Raw genomic sequence first — 7312 nt, 5'->3', positions numbered from 1 at the left:
GAAAACTGACACGTTTGGAACTACGTGACGGTAGAAACAAAAACTATACAGTAAACGTAGGTGTACAAACTTGGCATTAGTGAGATGATAGCGAAATTGTTGTTATGGTCCACTGCTGACTTCAGTATGAAGTACTTTCATCGTTTGTACAAATTTATTTGAAAGGCAAACTGTATGATTCACCCGATACATTTTGCTGCTGATGCAATGCATCTACAGCGCCAATATAGTCCAAGATGGTCCCTACCCCTCCCACTTTACCCAATTTTACATCCCGTTGTACCTGTATACTTTATTACAGATACAACATGACTCGTGCATATGAGTTATTTATGTATATATTTGACGATGGTGGTGCTGACTTTGCATTTAACATTTGACGATGCCACAACGGCTGCAGTACATTAGGACTTTGATTTTATAAAACAGATCTGATGATGTTCGTTATATACCGAAACCGGTAATCGGTTAACAAAATGTTTGTGACCCTAGACGTAACTTAATGGAAACTTACACTTTATTATACAGTTGTTATATCTTTATGCTTCACTACTACCATCGATAATTATCGCACCTGTCATTCCATCGAACGATGTCGCATTAATTTCATTATTATTTACATTTTCAGTATTGAGTCACGTCGAATGCTCGTTTCACTTTTTTACAAAATTTCATTTTATTCATCACTATTGGGCTTCGATCAGAAACCTTATCTGCTTCTGGATATCGCTCGCTGCACCCCATCTTCTAATACTACAATCGGGTCAAAACCTACTGCGAACTGCAGGTGCATTTTTACCTTTTCCCAAAGAAAGCAGGTGTTGACAGATCTGAAAATTACCGAACTATTAGTTTAATAAGTCACAGCTGCAAAATACTAGCACGAATTCTATACAGACGATTGGATAAACTGGTAGAAGCTCACCTTAAAGACGATCAGTCTGGATTCCGTAGAAATGTTGGAACTGGTGAGGCAATACTGACCGTACGACTTATCTTAGTATATAGATTAAGGAAAGGCAAACCTAAGTTTCTAGCATTTGTACACTTAGAGAAAGCTTTTGAAACTCTTACTGGAATACTCTCTTTGAAATTCTGAACGTGGCAGGGGTAAAACACAGATAGCGGAATGCTACTTACAATTTTTACAGAAACCAGATGGCAGTTATAAGAGTCGAGGGACATGAAAGGGAAGCATTGGTTGGGAAGGGAGTCAGACAGGGTTGTAGACTCTCCCCGGTGTTATTGAATCTGTATATTGAGCAAGCTGTGAAGGAGACAAAAGAAAAATGCTGAGTAGGTATTTAAATCCATGGAGAAGAAATAAAAACTATAAGGTTCGCTGATGACACTGTAATTCTGTCAGAGACAGCAAAGGACTTGGAAGAGCAGTTGAATGGAATGGATAGTGTCTTGAAAGGAGGGTATAAGATGAACATCAACAAAGGAATACGAGGATAATGGAATGTAGTCGATTTAAGTCGGGTGTTGCTGAGGGAATTAGATTGGTAAATGAGACACTGAAAGTAGTAAAGGAGTTTTGCTATTAGGTGATCAAAATAACTGATGGTGGTCGAAGTAGGGAGGAAATAAAATGTAGACTTGCAATGGTAAGGAAAGCGTTTATGGAGAAGATAAATTTGTTACCTTCGAGTATAGATATAAGTGTAAGGAACTCGTTTCTAAAAGTATTTGTATGGAGTATAGCCATGGATGGAATTGAAACATGGACGATAAATAGTTTGGACAAGAAGAGAATAGAATGTTTCGAAATGTGGTGCTACAGAAGAAGACTGAAGATTACATGGATAGATAACATAACTAATGGGGAGGTATTGAATAGAATAGGGAGAAGAGGATTTTGTTTTACAACTTGACTAGAAGAGGGGATCGGTTGGTAGGACGTGTTCTGAGGCATCAAGGGATCACAATTTTGTACGGGAGGGTAGTGTGGAGGATAAAAATCGTAGAGGGAGACCAAGAAGGATGTAGGTTGCAGTAGGTACTGGGAGATGAAGAAGCTTGCACAGCATAGAGTACCATGGAGAGCTGCATCAAAACAGTCTCAGGACTGAAGAACACAAAAACAAACAACATGAAATGTACATAAGACACCGAGGTAACACTTAAAATTACACATAATATATGCCCAGTAACGCCATTCCTTCTTCTCTTATTCAAACAAAAACGTATCGAACTGGGGCATAAAGTTTAATTTCTTCCACAGTAATACGCCAGTATCATCAGACGAGGAAGGTGGGAAAATGAGAACAATAACCGAAAATAGCCTTTAATAAATGAGACATATGAAGAGCCATGAATCCATGTACACATCGCAAACCTTTTAGCATGACACCAAACGAATATATTCTCCCGACTTCGCTGTGTAACAGATTTACATGTGACAAGGCCAACTACAATACACATAGTTAGTGTTCATCATTTTGCGTTTTCTGTATTCCCTTTTTAAATTGCTCACAAATTCGATGTTGCTCCGTAAGGACATTTTTTAAGCGAATATAAACTGCGAACAATTTTTTTCATCATGAGCCACGTTAATACAGCGACTGATGGAATTAGTAAATATTGAAACATATTTTACGGTGCTGAATAATTTACGGCCAATGGCAATTTTCGAGTGTGGTGGCTTACATTCGTCAGCGTTAAAATCGCATATAAATTTTATCGCTGTATGAGTGAAGTATTATCTGAATTTTCCAGGCAAAATTCCGTCGATGATGCTAAGGTCACGTAATATATAATTCCAAAGCTTTCGTTGAGTTGATAGGCGTTCAGACCGAAAATGCCCCGTTGTTCGCGTCTGCAGCTAGGTGATAAAAAGTTGAGCACGTCTATATTTGTTGGCTGGCTGAGTAACTTACGTGACATAATAAAAAATTTGGGTGATATGCTTTCCGTGGTTCTTATCGGGACGATTAAATTATTCAAAAATATTAAACAAATCAGGTGGTGGTGGTTAGTGTTTAACGTCCCGTCGACAACGAGGTGATTAGAGACGGAGCGCAAGCTCGGGTTAGGGAAGGATTAGGAAGGAAATCGGCCGTGCCCTTTCGAAGTAACCATCCCGGCGTTTGCCTGAAACGATTAAGGGAAATCACGGAAAACCTAAATCAGGATGGCAGGAGACGGGATTGAACCGTCGTCCTCCCGAATGCGAGTCCAGTGTGCTAACCACTGCGCCACCTCGCTTGGTTAAACAAATCAGGATAAATTCGACGCGTGCCCATCACATTTATTGATGATTATCTCATTAATGTACAAGACATCCATAAACCTATGACTGTATTCACACATTAAGAATTTGTAGTTGACGATAGAACACATGACTCATCGTAGCAAAAATTTTCAATACAGTTACATCTACATCTACATGACTACTCTGCAATTCACATTTAAGTGCTTGGCAGAGGGTTCATCGAACCACAATCATACTATCTCTCTACTATTCCACTCCCGAACAGCGAGCGGGAAAAACGAACACCTAAACCTTTCTGTTCGAGCTCTGATTTCTCTTATTTTATTTTGATGATCATTCCTACCTATGTAGGTTGGGCTCAACAAAATATTTTCGCATTCGGAAGAGAAAGTTGGTGACTGAAATTTCGTAAAAAGGTCTCGCCGCGACGAAAAACGTCTATGCTGTAATGACTTCCATCCCAACTCGTGTATCATATCTGCCACACTCTCTCCCCTATAACGCGATAATACAAAACGAGCTGCCCTTCTTTGCACCCTCTCGATGTCCTCCGTCAATCCCACCTGGTAAGGATCCCACACCGCGCAGCAATATTCTAACAGAGGACGAACGAGTGTAGTGTAAGCTGTCTCTTTAGTGGACTTGTTGCATCTTCTAAGTGTCCTGCCAATGAAACGCAACCTTTGGCTCGCCTTCCCGACAATATTATCTATGTGGTCCTTCCAACTGAAGTTGTTTGTAATTTTAACACCCAGGTACTTAGTTGAATTGACAGCCTTGAGAATTGTACTATTTATCGAGTAATCGAATTCCAACGGATTTCTTTTGGAACTCATGTGGATCATCTCACACTTTTCGTTATTTAGCGTCAACTGCCACCTGACACACCATACAGCAATCTTTTCTAAATCGCTTTGCAGCTGATACTGGTCTTCGGATGACCTTACTAGACGGTAAATTACAGCATCATCTGCGAACAACCTAAGAGAACTGCTCAGATTGTCACCCAGGTCATTTATATAGATCAGGAACAGTAGAGGTCCCAGGACGCTTCCCTGGGGAACACCTGATATCACTTCAGTTTTACACGATGACTTGCCGTCTATTACTACGAACTGCGACCTTCCTGACAGGAAATCACGAATCCAGTCGCACAACTGAGACGATACCCCATAGCTCCGCAGCTTGATTAGAAGTCGCTTGTGAGGAACGGTGTCAAAAGCTTTCCGGAAATCTAGAAATACGGAATCAACTTGAGATCCCCTGTCGATAGCGGCCATTACTTCGTGCGAATAAAGAGCTAGCTGCGTTGCACAAGAGCGATGTTTTCTGAAGCCATGCTGATTACGTGTCAATAGATCGTTCCCTTCGAGGTGATTCATAATGTTTGAATACAGTATATGCTCCAAAACCCTACTGCAAACCGACGTCAATGATATAGGTCTGTAGTTAAATGGATTACTCCTACTACCCTTCTTGAACACTGGTGCGACCTGCGCAATTTTCCAATCTGTAGGTACAGATCTATCGGTGAGCGAGCGGTTGTATATGAGTGCTAAGTAGGGAGCTATAGTATCAGCGTAATCTGAAAGGAACCTAATCGGTATACAATCTGGACCTGAAGACTTGCCCGTATCAAGCGATTTGAGTTGCTTCGCAACCCCTAAGGTATCTACTTCTAAGAAACTCATGCTAGCAGATGTTCGTGTTTCAAATTCTGGAATATTCCATTCGTCTTCCCTGGTGAAGGAATTTCGGAAAACTGCGTTCAATAACTCCGCTTTAGCGGCGCAGTCGTCGATAACAGTACCATCGGCACTGCGCAGCGAAGGTATTGACTGCGTCTTGCCGCTTGTGTACTTTACATACGACCAGAATTTCTTCGGATTTTCTACCAAATTTCGAGACAATGTTTCGTTGTGGAACCTATTAAAGGCATCTCGCATCGAAGTACGTGCCAAATTTCGCGCGTCTGTAAATTTTAGCCCATCTTCAGGATTTCGCGTTCTTCTGAACTTCACATGCTTTTTCCGTTGCCTCTGCAACAGCGTTCGGACCTTTTTTGTGTACCACGGGGGATCCGTTCCATCTCTTACCAATTTATGAGGTATGAATATCTCAATTGCTGTTGCTACTATATCTTTGAATTTGAGCCACATCTCGTCTACATTCGCATAGTCAGTTCGGAAGGAATGGAAATTGTCTTTTAGGAAGGCTTCTAGTGGTACTTTATCAGCTTTTTTAAATAAAATTATTTTGCGTTTGTTTCTGATGGATTTGGAAGAAATGGTATTCAGCCTAGCTACAATGACCTTGTGATCACTAATCCCTGTATCAGTCATGATGCTCTCTATCAGCTCTGGATTGTTTGTGGCCAAGAGGTGAAGTGTGTTTTCGCAACCATTTACAATTCGCGTGGGTTCGTGGACTAACTGCTCTAAATAATTTTCGGAGAATGCATTTAGGACAATCTCGGAAGACGTTTTGTGCCTACCACCGGTTTTGAACAAGTATTTTTGCCAACATACCGAGGGTAGGTTGAAGTCCCCACCAACTATAACCGTATGAGTGGGGTATTTATTTGTTACGAGACTCAAACTTTCTCTGAACTGTTCCGCAACTGTATCATCGGAGTCTGGGGGTCGGTAGAAGGAGCCAATTATTAACTTAATTCGGCTGTTAAGTATAACCTCCACCCACACCAATTCGCACAGAGTATCTACTTCGACTTCACTACAAGATAAACCACTACTGACAGACACCAACACTCCACCACCAATTCTGCCTAATCTATCTTTCCTGAACACCGTCTGAGACTTCGTAAAAATTTCTGCAGAACTTATTTCAGGCTTTAGCCAGCTTTCTGTACCTATAACGATATCCGCTTCTGTGCTTTCTATTAGCGCTTGAAGCTCAGGGACTTTTCCAGCGCAACTACAACAGTTTACAACTATAATTCCGACTGTTCCTTGATCCAAGCACGTCCTGTAATTGCCAAGCACCCTTTGACATTGCAGCCCATCCCGCACTTTCCCGAGGCCTTCTAACCTAAAAAACCGCCCAGTCCACGCCACACAGCCTCCGCTACCCGTGTAGCCGCCAGCTGAGTGTAGTGAACTCCTGACCTATTCAGCGGAACCCGAAACCCCACCACCCTATGGCGCAAGTCAAGGAATCTGCAGCCAATACGGTCGCAAAACCGTCTGAGCCTCTGATTCAGACCCTCCACCCGGCTCTGCACCAAAGGTCCGCAGTCGGTTCTGTCAACGATGCTGCAGATGGTGAGCTCTGCCTTCATCTCGTAAGCAAGACCGGCAGCCTTCACCAAATCAGATAGCCGCTGGAATCCAGAGAGAATTTCCTCAGATCCAAAGCGACACACGTCATTAGTGCCGACATGTGCCACCACCTGCAGCTGGCTGCACCCTGTGCTCTTCATGGCATCCGGAAGGACCCTTTCCACATCAGGAATGACTCCTCCCGGAATGCACACGGAGTGCACACTGGATTTCTTCCCCTCCTTAGCCGCCATATCCCTAAGGGGCCCCATTACGCGCCTAACATTGGAGCTCCCAACTACCAGTAAGCCCAACCTCTGCGATTGCCCGGACCTTGAAGGCTGAGAATGATCCTCTGAAACAGGGCAGGCAGCTGCATCTGGCTCAGCCAGAGACAGTGCCTGAAACCGGTTTGTCAGACGCACCGGGGAGGCTTTCTGGTCAGCTTCCGGGGACGCCTTTCGCTGCCTGCCACGCCTTGGAACGACCTCCCAATCAACCACAGGCGAGGGCTCAGCTCCACTGCGGGCAGCAACCGGGGCAACCACAGCGGCAGACCGATCTGGGGACAGACGGGATGAGGTTGACATCCCCGTGATACCCGAGTCCGGCTCCCCACAGTGGTGCCCATTGGCAACAGCCTCAAGCTGCGCGACCGAAGTCAGCGCCGATTGCAGCTGTGAGCGAAGGGATGCCAAGTCAGCCCTCATCCGAACACAGCAATCGCAGTCCCTGTCCATTCTAATCGATGTTTAACAACAGTTACTGAAACACGAGTCGGTGCCTAGATAACGCAAGCGGAACACGCAAAGAATGT

At 43.5% G+C, this 7312-nt stretch overlaps 1 non-coding gene across 1 annotated transcript; it reads right to left on the bottom strand.

Annotated features, from left to right (window-relative positions):
• Nucleotides 1-3137: 3137 nt before the first annotated feature.
• On the bottom strand, nucleotides 3138-3210 carry Trnaa-cgc (transfer RNA alanine (anticodon CGC)). Its single transcript has one exon. It is a non-coding gene; the product is annotated as a tRNA-Ala (tRNA).
• Nucleotides 3211-7312: the final 4102 nt, after the last annotated feature.

Source organism: Schistocerca gregaria, chromosome 5 (genome assembly GCF_023897955.1).
Source record: "Schistocerca gregaria isolate iqSchGreg1 chromosome 5, iqSchGreg1.2, whole genome shotgun sequence".
Classification (NCBI taxonomy): domain Eukaryota; kingdom Metazoa; phylum Arthropoda; class Insecta; order Orthoptera; family Acrididae; genus Schistocerca; species Schistocerca gregaria.
This window is presented reverse-complemented; position numbering and strand designations above follow the sequence as displayed.